Source organism: Ciconia boyciana, chromosome 2 (assembly GCF_034638445.1).
Source record: "Ciconia boyciana chromosome 2, ASM3463844v1, whole genome shotgun sequence".
Taxonomy (NCBI): domain Eukaryota; kingdom Metazoa; phylum Chordata; class Aves; order Ciconiiformes; family Ciconiidae; genus Ciconia; species Ciconia boyciana.
The window spans coordinates 120,802,360-120,829,031 of record NC_132935.1 but is presented as its reverse complement, the minus strand read 5'-3'; the positions used below and the strand labels follow the sequence as shown (position 1 = coordinate 120,829,031).

At 40.7% G+C, this 26,672-nt stretch overlaps 1 protein-coding gene across 1 annotated transcript in view; it reads right to left on the bottom strand.

Annotated features, from left to right (window-relative positions):
* CPNE4 (copine 4) overlaps window positions 1-26,672 on the bottom strand; it is a 244,111-nt gene that overhangs the window by 217,164 nt on the left and 275 nt on the right. The window lies entirely within an intron of this gene.

Sequence of the window (26,672 nt, the reverse complement as noted above, 5' to 3'; positions counted from 1 at the left end):
TAGCTACTGTCCTTAAGAGCTTCTCAACCCGCTCTGCTCTCCCTACCACAACAGTTCTTTTGGTTTGGTTTTGGGGTTTTTCTGTTTTTATTGTGGGGTGGGGTTGAGGGAAGCTGGTTGGTTTGTTTAAAAAAGAAAGCCTTCTTTGCCTTTTGCCCCCTCATCCAAGTCTTCTTGCTCAGGAGGCTCCCTATCACCCTCATAACCAACCCTTTCAGCCTGTATTTCTTGTATCTCAGCTCAGTCCTCCTCCTTACCACTCTTTCACAGCACCAGTCTCTTCCCTGCTCTCACCTCCTCACCCAAGCTCTTTCCAAATCCAACCAAATTATTGCCTGTCCCATCCAATTTCCTTGCCTGGTCTATAGCTCTCCTTCCCTTCCACCAGAGGCTAATCTGTTTGTTTCTCTTCTCAAATACAGCTCTTGCTCCATTTTGCCAGGAGAGGAAAGACCAACTTGAAGAAATAGAGGCTGGATGCTAGGAAAGCAGCCACCACACAGAAAACCTCACCTGACCCTGTAGCTCTGGGCTGAAGTATGTTGAGTGGCTCTGAAGCAAAGACACTCTGAAGCACCCTGGTGAGCAGTCAGAGCTATGTCAAGTATGCCAGGGTATCTCAAAGGTTCAGACTTGATAGGTTTCAGTCTAGTCTATAGAAGATCTTATATACACTTATTTTTAGCTGATATTCTTTAGAACAGAAGATTAAAACTCTGCCAAATTTCCATTCCCTCATCTACAGCACAGAAAAACCTAGTTTTGTTCAAAGAAAAGACCATTGTATTTTATTTTAAAAGTATAAAAATGTCACTTTCTTGGAACCTTACTTGAGGGATGTTTTGGCTTTCCTTTGCAGTTAGGAGGTTGCACATGGTATGGAAAAAAAATTCCAGGATAAAAGCTTATCAAAGTCAACAAGCAATTCAGAATGGAGTATTGTAGTGTGAACTGTCAGATGACCTCAATAATAACTGGCACTATGCTCTTCCCTTTAGTGTAAAGGGATGCAAAACAGTGTCTCAGCTTCTTTAAGATCATAGGTACTGAAGACGAAGTGTTGTAAAATCTGCAGCAAGAAAAGCATCCATTCTGAAGAAAACAAATTAAGTTTTAGTTTAACGTCAGATTATGCCTACACTAAGAGAAGCATTTGTCTCCTACCACCCAACATATCAGAAGATAACCAACCCCCTGGAGCTTACCAGTATTTTCATTCTTTTAAAATACTTTTAAACTAACTTTCAGCATCCACCAAGATGAACTTCTGCTGGCATTACTGCCTGAAATAATTTCATGTGACTCATCAATTTGCACAGGACACTGTGAAAGGCTCTCCACATTCTGAAGAAATTAAGTGCTTAATTTAATCCACATGTCTTTCTTTGGGTTTTTTTAATTATTCATTTATCCATGAGAACAGAAGGTTGCAGGTCTGGAGTTATATATAGACATAGAAGTGGAGAACAGGACAGAAGACACTTGCCATGTCTGTTTATTTTGCTAGGCAAACTCAATACCTGTATGAAGTGAGAAAGCTGTTAAGATACTAACTCTTTTTTGCCTCCCCTAACTCCAAAAAAATAAAAACCACAAAAAAATAACCACCAACTCAGTCAAGCAATCACATTATATAAGAGCACAGGATCACCTAATGCTGGAATTGTCACAAGTTTCTGTAATGGGACCTGGCAGCTCAATCAGTATCTCTCAGTCCAGTTCACACACTTATCCACTGAGAGGCACCGAGTGATCAATCGGTCCCAGTGGAGCACATATTAGATCAAATGGTGGTGATAGGAGCTATCTAAACCCTTCACAACCACAGCATAACTCAATAAATCTTTTTAGTGTTAAGGTATTTGACAGCTTGGCTTCTTTACAAAAGTAAAAAGGAGCAGCTCATCCAAATAGTTTCATCATGGAGGTTTGGCCCTGGCAACATCCTCCCTGTCAGAGCTGGCCAAGAGGACAGCCATCTTACTCATTCACAAAATACTCAGTGAGCTGTAATATTAGTTCTCACAGATATGTTGCAGCATCCTTTGAAGAGACTATGACAAGAGGAGATGTGAAAGAAAACGGCAATTTGTTTGTTAGATGTCATGTTATTTTTTTCCCTTAATATTACATTTCACCCACTGCATTCATCAATAACCTTAGCAGGACACTGCCTGACATTTTAAAAAGTGCAATTAATTATGAAAAGTCATGCTGTTTGAGAAAAATTTATGCCACACTGAAAATACAAATTTAGTGACTCTCTCCAAGTTTTTAAGCTAATACTATTATCCACATAATAATGTCCAGGGGCATAATAGTGTCCAGAGGCACCAGGCCATTGTGTTAATCACAGTGGAGTAAATCTGTAGGAAAATCTGTAGAAAAAAAATAATTGCCTTGACCTTATCTAAAGTTTTCTGATGGAAACATCTGAAATCCAGCCTTTCAGCCACGGGTGTTTGTTCAGTACCCTCCTTTTACAGTGCCCGAAGGACAAATGGGATTCTGGCCTCTGCTCTCAAGTCCACTCCCACCACAACTGCTAACCCACAGAACTTACTTGGACTACCACAGGCTAGTCTTCTCACACACAAATCAAAGCAAGCATATTCCTGGATGATCTGGATCCCCTTCCCAACAGCTGGGAGGGAGTCTCCAGTTCTAGCTCTCCCAGGGGCTGGCTGCAATGACTGAAATGCAGAGCAAACCCTGAGCAAACACATGGAGAGAGCAGTAGAAAGGGCGGGTACCATTCTTGGGAATCATGTAACAATCCCTTTTCCTTTTGAAACCTTGGTGAAGTTCTTATGAAATAAGGTCAGCTGTTTTATATGTGAAAGTGTTAGCAGCTCCTTTCACCTGAAGTGGAAGGAGCCTTATCAGCACAACTGTGGCCAGGTTTAAACCTTTATGCAAACAAGTCTTGCTTAGGAGAATCTAATTCCAATCTCTTTATTGCTCACCTAAGGCATTTATTGCACTTGATAGGCTATGAAGAAGGGCAGCCAGATTGATCCCAAGATTATAGAATTGGAACTAATGGGAACTGTTATAAAATTTTAATACATGCTATCTTCCAGACGAAAGGAGATTCCAGGGGGAACTGACCTTTGAGTGCAGAAACCTTAATAACATGTCAACAGTGGGGTTACATTTTCAAGACAAAAATGAATGACAAAATTAGGGAGATTGCACTACAGTTGTACTGTATAGAAATAACTCTCAAAGGAGAGGTTTCTGCTAGACTTAAGTGAATTTATGGGTTATATAAAAGACTGAAAAAACACAGGACCAAAAAAAATGCTGATATAGTTGCCACTGATTTCAAGCAAATCTGTGCCAAACAACAGAACTCTTTTCATTGCTGATGCAAGCGTCATCTCATCTTAACTTCTGATTATACACCCACAGTATTGACACTCTTTTTAGTAGCACAATCCTCCTTCAATTTGTACCTTTTCATTCACAATCACTATTAAGGGGGGTAGGGGGGAAGCAACCGCCTGTTCTAAATAAGCAGTACATTCTTCACAAAATATAATTTAACAGAAAACAAAATTATTTGAAATTAAATTTACCAAGTCGTTTTGGCCAGAGAAAAAAAGGTGGAGAGCCAGAGTAACTTAAAATTGCAAGGGACCTCTGGAAGTCATCTGGTCAAAGCCAAAGGAGGGAATATTTAAGAAGTCTAAACACCTAATTTTAAAATTTCAGAACCATTTTGCAGATGAAGCAGTCTGTGATTGATGACATGTTTGTTTTCCAAATTTGCCTTTAAAAACATGCATAAAAAGTTGGTACTTTCAAACTGATCCTGCCCCATTTTATCCCAATTGCTCTGTTCAGAAAATACTCAGCAGCTTTATTCATCATTTCCCACCATCTTTTGATTACATGGCTCTACCCAGACTTGCATGCACAATGGCTTTAATTCTTTCCACAACCAATTTAAATCCTCTTCTGCATCTGATTAGAGGAATGGTATTTAAAAAAAACAAAAAACAAAACCAACCAACCAAACACCATGATCCTCAAAAGTGTTCTTCAAAAAGTAATTCCATTCATATTAGGAATATTTCTTGTCTACCTGCTATACAGAATATGCTCCATAGCATTGCACAGTACTCCCAATGGCTTTTATTAAAAATTCAGAATATAATACAGAAACTTTTCTGGTGTTTTAATTTGCTATGAATATATGTGTCTGGCACCCACCAAGGAGGAGTCAGCCACCGACCTGTGGTAGTAAGTGAATTACACAAGCCTATACAAAGCATAGGCTGTCACATGTATTCACCATACATTTAAATTAATACTGACCTGGAAAATACTTAACGTATCAGACCTACTAATAACAATAACTGGAATACTCAACCTTTTACTACAAAGTCACATCAAGACAACAGTACTGAAATAAGTGCTTTCACCTTACAGTTGCACTTGAAAACATTCCTTAAAAAACACTGGAAAGAAAAGGTGTATGCTTATACACAGCTTTGGGGTAAAGCCATGCACTTTCCTGTTCTTAACAGCTCTGCACCAGTTGTCACATAAAAGATGACGATGATCCTAAATAAGTCTGTATAACAGATATATTCCTGTCTTCGGACTGTGTGATACCATTTGTTGAGGTTTCCTGTTTACTTTCCAGATCAATTATTCAGTCACATGCGCCTGCGCAATATGAGAGTTTTTAAAGCACACAAGGCCTAATTATTGTCCCAGGTTAAATAACTAAACTAAGATTACCAGAATGTTTATCCAGGCATTTGCATTCAAGAAAGGCTGCTGGAAAACAAGCAAAACTCAAATATTCTCCAAATAAAAGTACCTCAGGAAATTAGGATGGAATTAACTTTGAGAAGCCTATGTCTTTTCTGTTCTACCAGCTCTATCCTGCCAGACCTCAGAGTCACAGTGAAAATTGAGAAAACCATTAAAAAGCCCTTGTCACACAACGGGCAGCAGGAAGATCAGTTGTCTGTCACCTTTATTTAAGGCACTCTAGAGAGGAGTGTGATATGTGCTGCTCACACTTAAATATGGGGGAATGGCAAGAACAAGGGGCTAGGCAGGCACAGACAGAAATATCAATATAGATGCCTTTACTCACTAAAGACTTCTAAAAAATTTACCTTAACAGATTGATCTATCAAGATCACAGAGCTACGACTGAAGTCTCCATAGCAGGTTAAAGCAGAGCTCCTCCATGTTTTATGAGTTGTCTGATGAGAGGTTGCTAAATGGATTTTTGTATTCAGCAACTCAACGTCATCTCCTGGCATAATTAATTTCATTTGCCCATTCTGATGTGGGACTTCTGGAACTTCTAGGCTTTTAAACCTTCCAGCATGCTAGCACCAGTACAGTCCCCAGAAAGGATAGCAGTCTTCAAGATGGCTAAACAGCTGAAGCAATTCTAAGTAGTCCATAGAATCAAGCTGCATGTTGCTTGCAATTGTTCACATTCTTCCTCCAAGTTAAACAAGAAATAACTTCTATAACAGGATATCACAATTACAGTTAAACTCCTACACCTAGCACTTACCTCCTCTTATGGTCACAGCATGAGGTGCAACGATGCATACCTCAGTATTGGTCTAGATGGAACTTCGATGCCATTAGCTTCGGGTGACTGTTAAATTTAAAAAAATAAAATTAAAGCTGACACTAAATATAGAGTTAGGGACAGCTCCACACCATTTTGGTGCCCAATTTCCACCAATGCAGATACAGGAATCAGGCAAGTATCTAATGCCACAGATGCTTGCTGTTAGCTTTTCTCTTAGCACTAGCTTAGATCAGGGAAGGTTGTTCTGAATGATAGGTCAGTGGAACAGGATTTTGGAAAGTCAAATTTAAATTCCCAGTGCAACTTCCCAACAGAGCTTCAGCAAATCACCCTATCTTATTTGTGTTTTGTTTATTTTTTGTTGTCATTTTGTTTTTTAATCACCCTGATGATTAAAACCAGTGGTGAGGAATAAGACATATCCTCCAAATGACATGCTGAAAAGATGGTTCTTGATTTTGGACCTTCAGTTTTGGAAGCCACATATGAATCTACCACTTGAGCTGTCAGTAATGTGGTATTTCCAACGCAATATTGTAACACAGCAATAACTTTAGCCACAGTGAGCAATTCTCCAGTCAGTTTTCAGTATGTATCTACGAAAGGGTGTTAACACAAGCAGTGACTCAGAAACGTTGTAGTATTTTGCAATGTCTTTTTATTGTGTGATTTATATTCATGGTTATCTTTTTTTAATCCTAGACATCCATTCTATATCTCATCTAGAAGTTTCAGCTAGAATTTTTTCCATTCTTCACAGCACCAAGCAGACAACATGGTCCCTTTCCCCCAAAAAGGGCGCACAGCCTCCGTATTGCAGAGTCTATTGGGCTGAGAGCACAGTCTCAAATAACCACAGCAAATAAACTTCGCAGGATGACTTTTGCACAGCACTTCACCCTATTCTACAGAGTAAAGCAAAGTAAAATCAGCCATATAAATCAAAACCTTGAAAACTGCATTACCTTAATACTTGAATTTGCCATGAAAAATTGCCAAAGCATATTTGCAGACTTAGTAATTCCTTTAAAAATTGGTTTCTAATTATCTACTTGCCTAAATAACAATTTTACCCTTTTCTGATCATAGATTATTAAATTAGAATAGGTTTAACATTTTCCTCTTCCCACAACCAAGTTCCTTGAGACTCAGGAGACCAGACCATGCCTGATGGAACAGAGCAATTCAGTAACTTGATTAAAAGGACTGGGCTGCTCAACAAATAGGCCCAGCAAAGGTCCTGTGTTGAAGCTTTCATGCACCAGCCTTTTAATTTCAGAATGTCATTCAATAAGGGCAACGAATTAACTAATCAAAAGGACTTGCATGAGTGAGTTAGAGGTGGCTGAACTTGAACTGAGAAAGCATGCACACAGATTGAACAGAAAAGATGATAACCATACACTCGCTCTCCTTTAAAAGGACAGTACCTGCTGAGATGGATACCTATAATACCAGCACTTCAGAGGTACACTGGCACCTCTTGTGGAGGGAAACAGGACTTTCTGGGAATTTCCCTCCACTCTACCACTCTTAAGTATTCACACCAGTATTTCCAGATCCCCATTTTCAAATCCCCCACTTCACGTTTCCAACTTACATTCAAGATGCCCTGATAATAGGGCTGCAAAGCAAGCAATGCACTGCCAGTGCCAAGAAAAGGTCCGTTCAGGCATAACCACATTGAGAATCCTATTACTGTGTGAATTAGAAGCAATTCTCCCCACTGTTAATCTAGAGGCAATGCAATTCACCAGTATTAGGAACAGTGCTTTAGTAACAACAGTTACTGTACCAGTCACATAATATTCTATGATCATTATCTAGATGTGCTTTGAATGAGAAGAGATTCGATACCAGCACTAGAGGCATTCAGAGCATGCCATTCAAACACTGCACAGAGCTGAGAAGGTGGTGTTTGACATATAACAGGCATTCATATGCCCATCTGACAGGGTCATCAGGGGCACCCGCTGGTCTTTTGCGCCCATCTCTTCTGCTGAGCAAGGGGAATTGCAGACTTTCTGGAGCAGAGGCCAAAGCAAGAACCAGGGAGGAAGGGAGATGGAAACAATTCAGAGGAAACACGGACATTTTTCAGGTTTTGGGGAGGCTTTTTTAATTTGGTTTGTTTGGTTTTTTAAATAAATAGCAAGTCCCTACACTTCCATGCCACCCCGGAGTGAGTGACTTAGTTTCGTTCAAGGATTACCGAATCGCAGCTTCTTTACATGCCGCACCTAGCAGCAACCTCACTGTATGCCACCAGCCACAGCGCACAGCCCTCACTGCAAAGCCCCACGGGCGGGCGGGTAAGCGTGCCCTGCGCTGCCTGCTGACAGCTAACCTACAAGCTCCCTTCTGCAGCCTGTTACACAAACGCACAAGGAGCTCCCAGCACCAGCAAATTCACCCCAGTGCACAACACTGATGAGCCTTCATACAAGCACCAGTGACACGAAGCAGAGCTCTGCCTCGTCATTCAAAATTTATCTTGCATGTATTCCATCTTTTAGAATTAGCCCTTTTAACAGCTCTCCCATCTCCTTTTCTGATTCTGACAGAAAGGAACATCCAACAGGGCTACGATACTCACCGAGACTGACACACTATAATCTCCCAAAGAAAATACAGCCCTTCCTAAAACTACTTTTTCTTTTTAAAACACCCACCAGTCATAACATTTCTTCAGCTACTACAGTCTGCATGCTGTTTGTATTTTACTTACAGCCATTAACATAAGGAGAATTAAATTATGCGCAGGGGAGGCTGGGAAAAACATTCTTTGGCCTCCATGCACTTTAAAACAGCCTTTTCTTACAGATGACAGATTCAGGACAGGGAAAGTCTAAAATGGGACACTATTGCCATGTATAACACAGTGAACAAGCAGTTAGTGCCCTTCCCCCCACCCCAACACACCATCAAAGAGACCTGACTTAAACACATTTGTTTTCGTGATGCTTCAGAAACCTTTGATGGCAATATATAGAGGGATTTCTTTGGCACTTTTATCTTCCCTGTAGCCCTGTGTGGCACAGTCCCATAAACAAACTGCTGACTCTGAGGTAGGCTCGCTTGACTTTACTGTAATCAGCAAAGCACAAGGAGTGGAGAACTGAGTTGCAGAAACACTTATGGAATAAAGTGTCAAGACAATAGGGAGGAAATATACACACATATATATGTATATCCACAAATCTCCTGTCACTTTACAAACTTGCAGTCTTTATGGGAGATCTGTTTTCACACTTTATTATCCAATTTACTGTAGATACAATAACAGAGTAGAAAGTAGAAATACAGCCTTCGGATCTGTTTCTATGGCTGCCAGAGATGAGAAAATGAATCACTGTAGAAGTCGTTTTCTGGTTTCTTTTATCATCATTGCTAAATCATCAGATCTCCCCTAGTCCAACACCTAAGCAGTGCAATGTGCTGAGCTTTTCCTCAACTTCATTTTCTCCCAAGAGCTGCAAGAGTTTGTTTTTACTGTGGAAAACCAGTCAGCATATTAATTACACCAAAACCCAGATATGATTCAACTAGGTGAGTGCATTATAAAAAATGTAAAACACAACATACATAGATTACCCAACCCCTGACAAAAACAGCAACTTGAAGTCCTGATTCTGCAACCAGATTCTTATCTTAAGCGCAGAAAGGATCATGGTGAACAAGAAGTTTGATATTCTGTATCAGAAAGTGAATAATGTTTCACCTAAGTTTTAAAGCAAGCCTATGATTTATCACTGAGTTACAGGACAAACTTCTAAAAAGATAGAAATTATGAATAAGACTTACAATAACAATGAATTCACTACATCCATAGTAAGTGCTTCCAAAGGTTAAATACTCTCATTAAAACAAACACCTTAATGCAAGACTCTGGCTTATTGAGTTTGCTCAGCTGTCCATAACTGCTTTACAACATTAGTTCAGTATTTTCCTTTTTTTGATATGAGCTTAAAATTATTTTGCCAAGAGATCTGCTACTTCTTGCTGTAAATCAAGCAAAACATATTTCATGTATAGAAATATGAAAATATGAAAGAATTAGGAATGTTAAGAAATTATTTGAAAAAACCTTCCAGATTGCTGCTACTTTGAAGTGTGCTTGTAGTACTTTATAATAGGGAAAAAGGAAAAAAAAAAAAAAGAATGAAAAACCTTTTACAGCTACACTCCTATGTGGCATTAAATACTTTGCCACCGATTCCTGTTGAGAAAAAAAATTGACTTTTAGCTGGGAAAATATGGCTCCTAGGGTTCAGTCTGAGTATTTTATAAAGAAACATAGATGGCAAAAGTGTCATGTGAGAAAACAACAAGTAGAAAATAAAATTGAATCTTCATTTTGAACTGTGAACTGCAATTTGACTGCCAGAATACTACCAGTATAGTACACAGAGTGGAGGGGAAAAAAAAACAAACATTAAAAAACCCCCAAAAAAACACCCAAAACCAACCAAACAAACAAAAAACCCACAAAAAAAAACCAGCAACTAGCCATTTTGGGATCCTGCTTGAGAAGATGTTTGGCTGGGCTTGTTAGAAGTTTACAGAGATAAATCCTTCTTACATAGATCTGCCTGCTTGAAAATAGCTTAAAACTTGTTCATCTGCACTCAGAATTATAGCAAGCTAATGCTGCATTACCTGACAAGGGTGGATTCTTTTTAAGCAGAGATTTCTAAAATAATCAAAGCTAGATGAGATGGAGGAATCAACACTGTGCCTTTGTCTACACTCAAAAGACATTGCTGGGACACCAAAACAGAAGAACTCTTCTACCATGGTCATAATAGGTATAAACCAAACCAAAACTGCTAGTATAGTTTGGACCTCCTTGAGCACTTTTACACACTTTAACCTCTTTCACCTGTATTGATGTTAAATACATGAACTGGCGAAAAATCACAGGCTCTACAAAAATGTCTTCTGTAGGTAGCTGTGCGACGTGTCATTGTCCCTTCCCTATGGCTCTGATGGTAGAAAGTACTCTCTAATCTCCTTCCAGCAAAGTCACTGGGCTAACTCAAAGTCAGTGGGCAAACCCACCCCCACATTCAAAGCAGATTAAACTAGTCTCACAGATTTAGACTGAACCAGACTAGAATATTCTTATTCTGCTTGCAGGGCTGTAGAGGAACAATCTCTGGCAACATGGCACTGTCAAGTACCAGCAAGTGACATCAACTTCAAATAGCACAGCAAAATGAATAACTGTTTGCAGCCAAAGAGTTGTATTTCCAACATTCAGCTAAAGCAGTCTAAAGGAGATGCACAGTAGTTAAGAGGTCAGAGCATAAACATGGAGAGTTAGCATGGCTCACCTGATTCACAGTAACTTGTAAGCCCTCCCTGACTAAGAGTTCAGAGCCTGGTATTAGTAACTTGAATTCCCTTCCTAAGCTTGGAAAATAGCTGATAGTATTTGGGGGGCATGGGGAGGAGATTCACTGAAGTACAGGTAAATATTAGCTTCACTGGACAACTGTAGCAACAAAAGCAGTGGTACCATTTACTGATGGGCTACTGGTATTCCCCTACCCTCTTGCGAAGCTGAATAATTTAAAGTTGAGTTAACACACTTAAATGAACAAAGAATCCTTGCACAAAGTCCCCAAATGGTATTTTTGGTTTTATCTCTTTAAAACATCCTGGTAAAAAAATGTTAGGACATTGCACAGGAATACCCAACCTGTTAAAACCTTTGTATAATCTCACCAAAAATACACTGGAGACCAAGGAAAAAAATGTTCCCTGACTTCAGTGGGCTCTGGTCCCATCCCTTAATGATACCTCCCCAAGTTTGATGTGCACTAATTCTTTATGCCACTTAATGACCTACCCCTTAACAGCTATGTCTTAAACTTTAGGGTTTTAAACACCTGGTTACCACCCAAACATAGAGTAAAGCTGAACTTCTAAGAGAGAGTGACAATGGTAACAGGGTAAGGCTAGGAGACTGCAGATCCTCTCCGCCCACCGTCCAACCCAGAACATGAGCTGAATCCCTCCAGTTTCCCACCAGGGCCCACACCTCTGTGCAGGTCTGACCTGCATCGTCCTCCCTCCTACCACCCCAAGTTTTCAGCTCAGCAAGCTGCACACTTAGGCAGCATCATGTTTCTTACCTCCAACCCAAAGCAGCTGCTTGTCTTCTCAAACAGTAATCAAAGGTGATGCTAATTCTCAAACATCACCCACTGCTGCAGGCATGTGGTTTTAAAAATACCATACAGTATTTGAAGTAAAGGACAGGCTAACTCTGTATTGCAACATTATTTAAGTCACTGTCTTTGACATTCTTCCAAACATTCATTTGGCTGCCAGGCTGGAAAATGCCAAAGCTCTAAAGGTTATTAGACCATTGTTTATGACAATGGGAGTGTGAAAGTTTGCAGTCATGATAACATATTCAACTTAAAAGAGAAGAAAATTGAAGACATGATTAAAAAAACCCCTTACACACAAAAGCTCTGACTGTCCCTTTATGCAGCTGACAAAGGAGCTTTCTTCCCTCCTTCCCTACTCCCTCATAAAAAAAAATTAATCTCAACATATAATAAAGACTGAGAGGAACAGAAAAATTAATTTAATAGATTTTTCTACGTGCATTATGCAAAGCAATTTTTAGTCTAGAAAGAGGTACTGCAGTTTACCTAAATTGACTCTTGAGGGTATTTTACTTAGAATTAATGTTTAATAGATGTTAGCTGAGCTGAAGAAGTAAATAGCTCATGGAAGAGAAATAGCTCTAAATCTCCTCATAAATAGTAATTTTTCCACAAGTGCTTCTACATGGGCCAAAAGCATACCTGCACTGCTGAAATATCACAAGCAACTATTTCTGCCTGTCACTTAATTGTTTGAATAGAAATTCATCAGAATTTTTGGATCAAGCTTTCTGCTCTTTTTCTCCAATATACACAAAATATTGCACAAATGTTTTTTTAGGGGAAATCCATATAATTGTGTGCTGAACTGGAAGTCCAAACATCCCTCTTCTGGTGCCTCACTGCCACAGAACCCTAGTAATTGCAGGCAAATCAGTAATCCCTAGTGATTGCAGACAAATCACATAACCCTGCTGTCCCTCAGTCCCCAGTTAGTAGAGCTGGAGTAGTATTATTTCCCCTCTTTACACAGGATTTGAAAAAGCACAGCAGCAATGTTTGTGACTCATTCACCAAGGCACAGAGGAGCAACACTATTCAACATTTGTAAGAATCCATAGGCTGGTTAGACTGTCACTTCAAAGGCAGTTCTTTTTAATCTTCCCTTCCTTTTCTTCCTGCTTCAACCTTTCATACTGCCTCTTCCTTCCCAGGGGGTTAAAACCCGCTCCCAAATACACACCTCACGTAAGAGAGACCGTGACAGGGAGTGAAGGCAGATCTGTCAACCTGCATTGCTGCCCAGCCATTCCTCACACCTGAACCCTGCTTTCCCCAGAACACCTTGGTCCCTCCCTACAGGAACAAGAGCAGAAAAAGCTCAGAGTCACCTCTTTCCCTGACAGCTAGTAATACCCTGTGCAATAGCAATACTGTTTGGACTTTCCAAACAAGTTGAATTGGATGGGGGGAGAGCTACCGAAAATGTTTATTAGGAAAAACAACTCCAAAACCCCGGAGTTTCAGTTTCTCTGTCACACCAAGTTATGCGTGATTTCCACTCACTTTGCTAAGTGCTTTCAACTAAAAACTGAAGCACAACCTACAGCGAAGAGTTGTTACCAGTCGCGTCTTTTATCCAAAGGATATTGGCCCCGGATGAGAAAAAGAGATTCATGTCCTTCCTCTAACCAAGAGGATTCAAGGGCTTTCCTCTCTCCTTCCAAACATTAGTGCTATTAATCCAGTTTACTGATGCTGCCTTGGCCTCTCCCACAGACAGTGTGCCCCTGCAAGTGATGTACTCCAATACGACATGAAACCAGGCTGAAGCCAGACACACTGCACCTCCTTTCCCTACTGCAGTTGGCTGAGCAGAGAAGCCAGATGGTTCTCTTGTCCTCTGGCCCAGCTTCAGTACAAACATTTTACAGAAAAAGAAAAGTTTCAATCTACCCACAGAAAGTGTTCTAACCACTGGCTTGTGCACCAAAGGACCAGCAATTCTTGCTGTTGAGTTTTTCAAGGACACCTGTGTGTTCTGCTGCCATGAAAAGTACTTCAGATGGAAACAAAATTTTGTTTTCACGGAAGGAATATTTCATTTGACCTTCCCAAATCTTTAAGAAAAATCTTTCATTTTTCTTTCAAAGTGAAAAACAAGGTAGATGAAGATTTGTATCAGAACAAACCAAGCAAGCATTTGTGGTTACTTGGTTCAGTGGCCGAACAAACAAATAAAATACTTTATTCACCCGACCCTGCAAGCAAAGACAAATGTTTCCCGACACATGAAAGCCAGAAAGCTAATCTGTTTCAACCCAGGTCAATGGATTAGAATTATAATTCTAGAATTAGAAAAATAAGAGTTATTATACAAATCTGAAGTAATTAGAAGTTTGATTTTTCAAAAAACCTGTTTCATTCTTAATAATATGGTTAAAGAGAACCATAAAAACCTTAAATTCTATTTTAAAATACACTAGCAGTAAGAGTTGAGTAGAACTGAGAGCTAGATATTAAATGAGTGCTAAAACCCAATCCTTTTTATCTCTGAATAAAACACAAAAACCAATACTCAGTTGAAAATCTTTACAAATCATTTGTTTAAATAGAACACTAAAAAATCCTCATTTTTCAGATGTTTACACTTAAAATTAAGACACTGCTCATAACTTTCATTTTTATTTCCACTTCTGACAAGAAATCAGGATGACAATACAATGTATAATGTTAAACTATGTCACGCTGTAGTTTGTTTGGTTTGGTTTCTTTACTCATTTTCTACCCCGCTCAGTGTTGTTTGATGCTTTGTGAGCATTTTTTATGAAGGAAAAAAAAACAATAAAGTCCCAAAACTGGGCCCTGCAAATGCTGTAATTCTGCACTGAGTTAGGTACCTGTTGTTCAAAGAAATAACTAGAAGCCAATAGAGCTTATGGCTCACAAATTATACCAATAAACATTTTATCCTAGAATAGTTAGGAAAAGCAGCTAAGTCACAAACCAGCTATGCTTTTGGAGTCAAATCCCCAAATTATGCATTACATAATAAACCCTCAGAGAAAAAACATACCAGAAAATACAGTTTCCTGTCTCACTTTCCATTTTCAAAGCATTCCACATGCATGAAATACTTAGACCTCACACCCTACAAGAATTACTGAATAAAACCCTCTTAGCATCTTTGCCTCATGTTTCTTGTTCATGAGATGTCATGAAAACATGGAGTGGGGCTAATGCTGAAAACGAAAGGACTCCTGCGTACAGACTACTAAGTCAACAAAAATGCTGTCACCAGCACAACAAGAACTGTGTCTTAGTTTCTTTTTTCCTTGAGATCATTTGGTTTGATTTTTAAGCATCCTTGCTTCTTTCTTGCAACTGGGAAATGTTCTTATCATCTCTTTTCTACTAATTAGGAAAGGAAAAGTCACCAAATCAGTGCCCTTAGACCCCACAGCCTTTCTCTGTGTACCCTTAATACCTGGGCAGTGACTAGTGCAGCACAGAGAAAGGGCCAAGTGACAGCTGGAGAAGACTATGTTGCTAAATCATACTCATATTCAAAGCCTATTTAATCTTTTCTGTTTAAGGTCTGAGCGCATCTTTGGAAACATATGGGTGCTTGCAAGCATCAAATATGGTCTAGCAAACTATTTAAAACAGGTATGGCCAGCCTTCACAGTTTTAAGAGTCTCACACAGCTTCAAGACATTTACCCAAGACACTTAAAGAGAAGCCCCAGCGATCATTCAACAGGAAAGGGATGACAAGAGCTCTCACGAATCACACCTTGGTAACACAAGGGATTTCACTGTAGGAGCTGCCACAAGGGGCCCTTTCAGACACTCACCATCTATATAAGCCCAAATGTACAGGCAAGTAGGTACTAACAGGCAATTCAGGTAGGACTTCCTGCAAGGAGCTCAGCAGATCCATCCATCTCCACCCCTACGGTAATCTTTCAGCCCCTCTGCTCCAAAGCTTCTGTTGCTTATGGGTCGCTCTGCAGCAGGCATCCTGGCAACCTACTCTCCATGGTGGATTACGAACCAAACAAAACGAATGTAACTACCTTGCTCTTTACAAGGCTCGCAAGACATGTTATACTGACAGTTAATGCATTACCTTTTCCACAGAGGTCAGCTCCTGTGTTTTCCTCCCAACACATGGCTATTAACATTTAACACCAATCCTTCACTTACTCATAAGCTTTTAGCTGCATACTAATTTTTCCTCCACTTTAACACGAGTGACTTGAACTTCTACCTTATTTTCCAACTGCAATTCCACTGGGTGGTTTCCATCTGCTCACGGTATCCATGCTCAGTTTAAAAAAACAAACAAACAAAAAAACCAACAAACCAAACACAACAGCACAAAATACACACAACAAAAGTTCTTTGCTATCAGAGCCAGGGATAGGTCACATCAGAATCAGTTCAGAGAAACTGAATTTGTGGTCTAACTTATATCATCATTAAGCCAAGGAAACCACAATCAATAAGAGATTACATTTGACTGAAGTTTCTTGGCAACAGCTGCATGAAAAATGTTAGGGCTACTCTCTCCCTCGTTTTCTCCTGTCTTTCAGAAACCACTGGGCACTGCCACTTTTGCAGATCTCATGCATTCTGCTGGCAACCTACACAGCAGTAATTTGTGAACGTTGCTTGAGTGCAGCTCATTGTTTGTCAGTGAAGTTACAGAGATCAGCTACATTGCAAGTCACTTGCTGCATTCATCTTCCCTGATTCTCTTGAAGTGCAGGAAAAATGGACCATTTCAAATTGATCAAACCCTCAACATTCTCTCTTTGCTATTTCATTCAACTCCAATTTAGCTTCTGGTCACAGACAGAAAACTGCACCCTTTGAAAAAATTAGTATCTGACGAGTCATGGATGGTCACTGGGAAATGGATACAACAGCATGAAAGAATTATTCACCTGCTAAATGGGTTGTTAAACATAACCACTTCCACAATAAAATGCCACCAAGACATAAGTGCAAATAAGTAAATTAACTCTGGGTACTTACCAAAGAGAGTGATTATACAGTAACTATTTGCCCACAGTGAAATGCATTATATCTAATAAGGTAATAAAATTCGAGTCGTGTAAAAATCTGCTTTTTGCTAATTATGATCCTAAATGCCTACAGAACACATTTGGCTTCATCATCATCACTCGTAAAAGTTATGCTTCATCTTATACTTACTCAGTACAGACCAGGTTTAGACTTTCTTAATACTATGTAGGTAGTATTTATGTAAGAAAACTCTCGGGACCAGATTTATTTCAGTAAAAGAAGGCCAAATATAGCTTAATAGGACAGGAAAGGAAACCAATACATTAACATCACAAGTAGCAGGGTGTAGAAATTAAGGATTCATTTAAGGCAGGAAACAAGCATCTTCACTATGAAAATACTTTCTGTGAACACCAGTTAAACTTTGGTTCAAGCCAAAGCCATTTCCATTGCAGACTAAAATAGCTAACTTTACAAACTTCCCCAGTCAACCCTCCTGAGAATCACTGCTAACCTTCAAATACACCTCTGAGCAGTTAATTCCAAAAAGTTTCAAGGATGCTTCCTCAAAAAAGTTTTCAGTGAACTTCGAAACAACTGGTCTCTGATATTCTGGACTTTTTTTTTTCCTTAAACAAACAAACAAGACAAATCCATCTACTTAGGCAGCAAATTCAACCCATAATTAGGTGAACACTTGGAAAGAACACTGCTGTAAGAAATTTCAATTGAATGCAAGAACCATTACAAGTTGTTGTTTTGCTACAGCAGGAAGTAAAGATCACGGATGGAAGAAAGGCCTTCCTTTGCATCACGCTGATAAAAAATGAGGATTTCAGAAAATATACAGTTTTGTCATCCATTCAGTTGATTGTTTCCAAAAACAAAAATAGCAGAAATTGTCCTGTAAAGACTGCTGCAATTTAATTGCTCTCAAACTGAATAGTGCATTAAAAAAACCCACAACAAACCACACAACACACCAAACAAAAAACCCACACACAAACACCACCACTCCAGTGCGTAAAATAATCCTTAACAATCCAATTACTTACATTTTACTGCAGAAGTAGTTAGAAGATGACTGATGTGCCAGCGACTTTGATAACATCTGATGAATGCTTAAGACACTATGTCTGAAGCTGTACATGGCATCTCTTAGATGAAGATACCACAGCCTCTGTCCCTGTTCATGAGCAGTGGCAGGAAGTCACTCGCATCACACTTTACATACCTCTAGCAGCACAAGAGGGGCGGCACTTTTCAAAGATGTCAGACCAATACTTGAACATAATAGCAAGTCATAGGGGCCACTTCTGGCTGTCAAAATAAATAACTAACTCTAAACTGCAACAGCAACAACATCAAAGAGCATTAATCAATAGCCTGTTTACAAATTAGTACCATTACCTGCTGTACACTATCAGAAATCGTAGTTCAAGGAAAAAAAAAACAAAACCACCAAACAAACCACACTATTTTCACAACTTGTTAACTCTTGTGATTTTATGTCAGAAACATGTTGGCTTCCTTGATGTGCTGCACAGAGATCAACAAATTAAGAAAGCTTTGCCTCCTGTGTAGAAAGGATCAAACAGATTTGAAAATCTACTTTCTGGAAAATTTTATAAAATCACAAAGGGTGTGGCTGAAATATCAATAGCTCACAAAACTGAATTAACTGTATCTCAAAAACTCATGGTAGACACTCTTTGTTCTTAAAACTTCCAGATGATTGAAATTTCACTTCCTCCAGAAATTTTTTCTAGTTACACTACTGTTCCAGTGAGAAAGTTTTTCACAGTGTTTGACCTGATTTTCCACTGCAGATAACAAATGTTCCAAGTCTGTAAACTTACAAATACAAAAAAGATTATGTTTCTTTCCTGACATTCTCTTTCTTTCCTGACATTCAAGACAGGAATAATTCCAGCACCAGTGAAGGTAATGTAAGTTTTGCTTTGCATTTCACAAGAGTCAGAACTTTACTGACTGTTTTTTCATTAAAACCCAGTTGTAATTTCTGATCCTTCTACCCCTCAGGAAATACAAAAGTATCTTCTCCTCTCTTCATAAAACCTGTCCTTATTTTTCCTTCTCTCCAATTTTACCTACTGTACCACCCTTCCCTAACTATTAAATAGCATATAATACAGCAGGCCCGTGTATTGGTTCTCACCCTCAGTCAATTGCTCCTTTACAACTCTCGTCAACATCTTGAGCTTCATCCTCTTCTGTTTCTTTCAATGGCTTTTGTGCTATTTAAAAAAAAAAGTTTTCCTTACCATAGCAGTCCATACCAGCACCACTTGTCAATGCCTAAGACCAGGCAAAGAGCCAGTTATAAACCACATTAGTGTCAGAAACACATACAAAAACACACTGATGGGTAAAAGTTAAGCACAGAGAAGGCTTAAGTTACAAGGCTTCTCCTGCAGGCATCCAGCTATTTTGAAAGTAGTTCAAATAACCTTGCAGCTACTATTCACTGTGTGTCCTCCTAAGGGAATTGGCACAGCATAGCTCATACTGATTTCACACCTCAGCTTTGTGTGAATCCTCCTTCTAGGGGTTCAGCTGTCTGTGATCCAAGGCCTAGTTTTGACACAGCAGAACTGCGTAACCTTGGATGAAACTTCTCAGGAAACTGCCAGCTTGCAAGAAAGCTGTGTAACAATACTTAGACTAGAGCCATGATAGATAAGAACGGTAAATTTGCAGCTAGACATAAGATCCTTGAAACATAGGTTGTTAACAGTTCAAGGACTCAAAAAACAAAAACCTATGAAAAGCTATGAAAACCTATAGTGGAAAAAAACCAGGGAGTCAGAATATACCAACTCAGCAACACAGAATCAGTCCATCCAAGAAGCAATAGAAGTCCACCTTCCCCAATACTGATGACTGCCAGGCCAGCAATGGTGCCAGGATGGGCGAGGCCACACCTGGAGTACTGTGTTCAGTTGTGGGCTCCTCAGTACAAGAGCAATATGGACATACTGGAGAGAGTCCAGCAAAAGGCCACAAGGATGATGAAGGGACTGGAGCACCTCACATAAGAGGAAAGGCTGAGAGAACTGGGGCTGTTCAGCCTGGAGAAGAGAAGGCTCAGGGGGGATCTTATCAACATATACAAACATCTGAAGGGAGGGTGCAAAGAGGATGGAGCCATGCTCTTTCCAGGGGGGCCCAGTGACAGAACCAGCGACTATGGACACAAACTGAAACACAGGAGGTTTCCCTTGAACATCAGGAAACACTCGTTGCCTGTGAGGGTGACTGAGCACTGGCATAGGTTGCCCAGGGAGGTTGTGGACTCTCCCTCCTTGAGAGATATTCAGGAATCATTCAATCTCCTAGCCCTTCAATAGACACACACAAGACGTATCTGAGCTGGTGAAGAAAAAGCAACTTTCAAATATAGTTCACCAGCTTCCTCAGTTCTGACTACTCTATAGTCCTATGGCAAATTCTTTCTTCTGAAATATAAGATTGTAATGGATATGAAGAGGAAGGACTGATACTGTCATTTTTCCTATAAGTTGCAAGTGAGCTTTCATGATATCAAATCAAAACTGACATAAATATTTATTTGGAATCTGTCAAAGTTAGCACAGCTGCTTATGTCACAACGAGAAGTGAAATTAAAATTAAAGTTACTCAAGCAGCATTTAATCTAGATGAAAAGACAAAAGGGCTTTTCCTAAATTCAGGGAAAATTACATGTGCCTTAAAAGTTTCTGCTTGCTTTTTCTGTGCTTGTCTATGGCCATCTCCCACAGGTACTGTCAGCCCCAACACATGGGAGCTGACATTGTATTTTATACATCTGCAAAATAACCAAAACCCAAGCTGTAGCACGGCAAACTTTCTTCCATTTCTTCCACAGAGGTGAAGCTGAAGGCTCAGCCCAGACCATTAACACAAGCTTAAGACTGAAAGCTTTCTGCAAGTTCAAAAAGAATATACCCGGGCAGTTTACAAGCTGCCTACAATCCGTCACAAGGAACTGGACCCTACTTAAACCACTCCGACAGACAGGCTAGTCCTAGAATTTTCTATTTCCCCTTCCCTTACTCTTCTCCTCTCCTTCATCTACACATGAATTCCATACAAATAATTTCACAGATTTTTTTTCCCCCCTCATTTCTTTGATCACTATGCAAAGCTGAGCCTATCTGGTCAAATGTCTGGCAAGATCTCCAAGTCATTTTCAATCCTTCTCAGTGAACCTTAACAATCCCATAAAACTTTCACCATAAAGTAATAGCCAAGTAAAAGCATCTGCTTATATCTGTTACCAACACATGATGAACCAAGGCAACATTTGCACCAGGAGTATACATATGATGTGCAACTCCATCAACTCACAAATACGATGGTAACAGCAGCAGCAATTAACATAAAGCCAAATATGAAACAGCTGTCTACATTACTTAGCACACTGTTATCAGTGGGTTATTCATTTGTCCACATTTCCAAGGATTTTACTGGCATTGACAAAGTGCCAGTCACTTACAGCCTTCACATAACTGTACAGATATTCTCTTACTGCAGATATTTTGCAAGATACTTTTTAATTCAACAATCCAATTCTGCATGTATCAGAATATCCAGTTGCTTATTGACAGAATCCTTCTAGATAGCAACTAACATATTAACAATCCTAGTCTTTCACATTATGCTGAGCCACAGTGACAAGCATTACTAAAGGCAATGATCTTGCCTGAAGGCACTGGACAACATAATGCAAGAGAAGAAACTCCCTGAAGTAAAGAGACAATCAAAAAAGAGTTAGAAATTAATTCTAAATACCACCCATGTCCAAGCTGCACCCCACAGCCAAATAACTGGCTTTTGCCACCTGTGAGAAGGGTGTCTTGCCCTCTCTAGATGTACAGTGAATGTCTGTCTTGCTGCCTGACGACTGACAATCCATGTAACTTTTAGTGATCAACTCACAGTAAATGATTTACTGGAGAAAATTACAGCAGGCAGTAGATTAGGAAAGCATGGATTAAGTGCACAGGTATCATGCCAGAGCAGTTCCGTAGCTTACAATCCTTTCCACCAAGAAAACTGTTCTTGCCTAGGGAACATCCGTTTTCCATTTGTCTGCTGTTTAACTAAAGGGAATCTTATTCCGTACTATCCCAACTCTCCGTGACAGCCACTTACAGACTTTGCTGATCCATGAATGACACTCATTAGCATATCAAATGCTGTACGTACTCCCCCTGTGTCAATCATGTGTCTATTGAAAATAAATAAGGAATCAAAGTCAGAATGGGCAGCTACAGCCAGGAATCACTGCTCTAGCCACAAACTAGATTCTTGGTCTGGCCAAGGATCCTCCTAGCACCCCATCCTGATGTGCTTGTTGCACTCCCTTCTATCAGGCTACCAAAGAAGCGGGCAGCCATTTCATTTCCAAGTTTGGAGGGCCTGGGCTGGGAAGGTAGAAAAGGGTAGTGGTAAGAAGATGTCAGGGAGGGGGGTGGACAAGCTAAGGGATGAACACCAGGCAGGAGATGAAACTCCTCCTGGCCAGACAAGCTCCTATACATAACCAGGCCCACAATGAAAGGACTTTGCTGTCTCCTCTAACCTAGAGAGAGACCCTGTTGCTGGCAAGACACAGACAGCTCCTGAAGCAGCATTTTCCTTGCCCCACACCCCTCTTCCAGCAGCTCGCCCATCAATGCAGAGGGCCCACTCCCCCCCCCCCCCCGGAACCAGACAGGGCGCTCGGCCACCCCCTCTCCAGGGCCCTGCAACACCAGGCTGCTTTGCACTGAGACGCACTGCAAAGTTCATCTGAACACACCTTCCAAGTGGATCGCTCGGATTCGGATTTCGTTTCCGCCTCGGTGCGGACCACCGACACTGACTGCACTTCGAGCGGCCGTATTTCGGCCGACTTTACCTCGCTATTGCCCGTGAGCCAAGACCAACGTAACGCAGCCCGTCACTGTGAACAGGAGAGCGTCCAGGCAGGTGATGTGGATTCCCCGAGGAATGGATGGGATAAATTGGGATTAATGTCCCCACTCCGCAACGCAGCCGGGATCCCCGGGGCGGGGGGGGAGAACCGCGCGCTCCCTCGCCCGGCATCCCCGCCGCCGCGCTCCGCCGGTCCTCGGGCGCCCCCTGGCGGCTCCGCCCCGCGCCCGGCGGGGAAGGCGGACGCCCCACCGCGCGGCTCCGGCGAGGCAGCCGAGCCCCGCTCCCTGCCGGCAGCGGCTCCGCTGCCCTGGGAGGGCTGGGGCAGGTGAATCAAGTGAAGAGGGCGGCAGGCAGCGGGGTCGGTACCGGGACTGCGCGTCCCCGCGGGCTGCCCTATTTAGCGCTGGTCCCGCTTATCAGATCAGTATCACAGGTTGCCACAAAAATGTTACTCTCAGGCAAACCCCACAGTTCCTGCCGGCGGCTGGTGGAACTCCCAAGGCAGTTTACTTGGATGCACCTTTTGTATAGTCATTTTCTTAAGGAAATCAATGGGAATTGGGCCATGTACTGCATCGGTTTTCACCGGGTATTTGAGTATCGGAGAGGAAGGGAGAAGTCCTGGTAACATTTCCCAGCGAAGCCAGAATTAAGCCACTTGCAACGTTACGTTTCCATTCTTGTCTGATAGCATGTACGATCCCTCTCCTAATTCATTTTTGCGGTTCGGATGGTCTCCAAACACCTGCACTGAAATACATTACAAGTACCATACTCAGCTGTAACAGACTTTGTAGGTATAGTATTTCTGCACGCTCACAGCTGTGATTCAGCAAAGCACTCAAGCTTATTCACTGAAACACTTGGGCATGTGTTAGTTTTTAAGCATGCACATGGCTCCCCTTACCTCTGTGTAGCTTTTTCTAGGGCACAAATGCCACTTTCAAACTTACCTTTCTTTGAGAATCAGGGCTGTTTAAGGACATACACACCACCTTGAAGAAGAGTATGTTCCTAAACCAGAGCTAGAAGGCAACTTCACAGCCGTGTAGTGTTTGCAGCACAAAAGGGCAAGCAGAAGCAAATTAACACGACTTCTTTTTGTTAGTTTGCAGTAAACACAGAAACTACAGTTGGCTGATTAGTGGGAGACAACATGAGGGTCTTCAGCTACTCAAATCTGAGTTTACACAGAATAAATGCCTCTCACTGCCAACAGCTAGCAGCAGTGGCACATGCAACTGAACCAGCAAAGGACACTTCAGTTCCAAGTGCAGACAAAAGCTGAGCTCCTCAGAGCAGCGTGCCTTGCTACGCAGAGATTTTGCTGTCAGGCATCTTGTAAAACAACTAAAACTATTTAGCCACTCTTTAAAATTGCATGTGGCAGGCTTTAAGAGCAAAAATGGACTTAAACTTTGCTTACAAATGCTTAAACCCCAAAGTTACCATTTTCACAGCAACCTCAGCACAGCTCTTTGTAGACATGTATTCTTCGTCCTCAAGTTAGAACTTCCTGCTTGCTTAAAGTCACCTTTCCAATCAAGTACACTACAGCGGATGATATTAAATTTTAGTTTGGATATTTATGTGAAGCGTTGCTGACTAATGGTTGCATCGGGAACCATAATGCTGACCACTGGCTATCTCACATTCAAATTCCCCACTCTAACAATCCATTAACAGAGTGTTGTTTTTGCATGGAGTCTACTAGATGATTTTAAAACATTCAAATAACAATCCTAGGAAAAGGGAAGCTATGAGAGCATAATAAAATACTAATGCCTACCAAATACCATGTGCACGCAAGAAATAGAAAGCCATATAATAGAAAAACACTTTTTAAACTTTGAACATTGTCAGCCAACCACTGGATGCAATACCTAGAAATATCTTTATTTTATAGCATAATTCAAACAATGTATAGCAAACAAGGCAGACAATCCAGGTAGGATTGCCAGTCTAGAGCTTCTTCCATCTGGCTTCAACTTCTTGCTCTTTCAGACTTCCCAAGTGACTCGGCAAGCACTTAGTCTCTCCACATCCATGGTACTTTCCTATCCCACCCCTATGAAGATAAATCGGCAATTGTGATATATCGGTGATAGCTGCCATATAAATGTTTCCTGTAAAACAGCACTGAATACATAACACCACAATGCATACTCCATTAGCTTTTCTGCATATGGAGAGGTCCAAGCTTTGGCATGCTGCTAAGAAGATAGTTTTTCTGTCCAAGGTACAAACATCCAATCTTATGAGTAGAATTACTTCACCATAATTCACCTCACTTCAGTAATTTAAACTGGGGTATATTTAAGCACCCTTTTTTAGAAAAATCTCTCCCCAAAGATTAGGAGATGGACAGTTCGGCATGATAGCCCAGCTACACGCTGGCTACTGAGCAACACAAACTGATAATGCTCTTCACATGCATATTAAGAATCTCTTTTTGAATGTTATTAACAGCTTTCCTGAATACTTTTAACTTTAGTGATACACAATTTGTTTTCTATTGTCCTAGCCCAGGAAAGCTGTTCAGCACATACCTGAGTTTTTCCATAGACTTATCCTTAAGAATATGAGGTATCCAAGCCTCCAACGTGACCAGGAGGTTAGCAATACCAACACATCTATCTACCGACACTGAATTTACATGCATGTATTCGTACTGGATTGTGGTCTCAGTTTAGGAACACCAGTGCTGAAGTACCAAAGCTAACAGAGTTACACTGGTATGCCCTACTTCAGAAACACTACTTGTTCTTTTATAACCAAATCCAATTGCCCCAAACATAGCAAATACACCTGCCCCACTAAGGATTATTTTAAGGCTATTTGAAACTTTCCAGTAATGCGCATTTGAATTCCACAGACCACAATGCAGCGCCTTTTTCTCACTCGAAGAGCTAGATTGATCAGACTTTTGCCACCCGAAATTCCAAGGATCCAAGAACCAACTTGAGAAATGCCATCCAAAGGAGCTTTCTCAGCTGGAAGTAGTTACAGCACAAAAAAAAAGCGTTAGGTTTTGTTTGTTCCACCCTCCCCAAGTCTGGTCCTATATTGCTGCTATTTGAAGTGCAAGAAATTTTCCATTTTATTTTACTTACTTTCACACCTTAAAAAAAAAAGGCAATTTGACAGCAATGTTTGCAGTTGCAGCAAAAAGAAAAGTTCCACAAACAACTGACTGGAATCGGTAATCTGCTTACTGTCAGGTATTTTAGGAACACAGAAAAAACTGAACAGCAATAACTGAATAGTCAGCTCACACGTGTGGAAATTGCAACCTGCAAGCTTTTCTGGGAGCAATGCTCCACTTACTGTAACATTTCTGCATAATCACACCAGAAAGCACGCTCTTTATAGTAGAGATACTATGATTACATGCATACCTGTACATCATCTATTACAGCTGGGTCCCTGGTTCTTGACTAGGGCTTCTGAGGCTCAACCACAACACAAGCAATTAGGAATAAAACGTGTTCAGGATGAAAACAGTTGACTTGACCTGGCACTGCCATCAAAACACATGGAGCATTTCTAAATTTTAATCACTATCTCCAACGGGTGTCACTCGTTTCTCTGTTTAACTAACAGGTTTATTCTTCTTTAAGGCGGGTAAAACAGTCCTCCTACTCCCTTGGACATGCCAAGTGGAGAGGGCTGACTCCTTAAAGTTGAGCAATTGAAACAAATTTGACTTGAAATTACTTCAGCTGGACCAGTGAAAACAAGACCTAGATGCAAAGTTACCTAACTGAGCCCGTACTGCACATCTACAGCCAGTTGTGTAACAAACCTCAGGACAATTTTACAAGTCTTAATCAGGCAAAACTCCCTGCTGATTTCCACAAGGGAGCTCTAATCAATCAAAAGCTGCAAGAACTGGATCCGGTTTTCTCCTTTTTAATGAAAAGGTTTATTTTGAGCTACGAGAACATCAGATTACACGAACTCGGCAAGCCCGTAACTCTCACTTTAATGGCATAA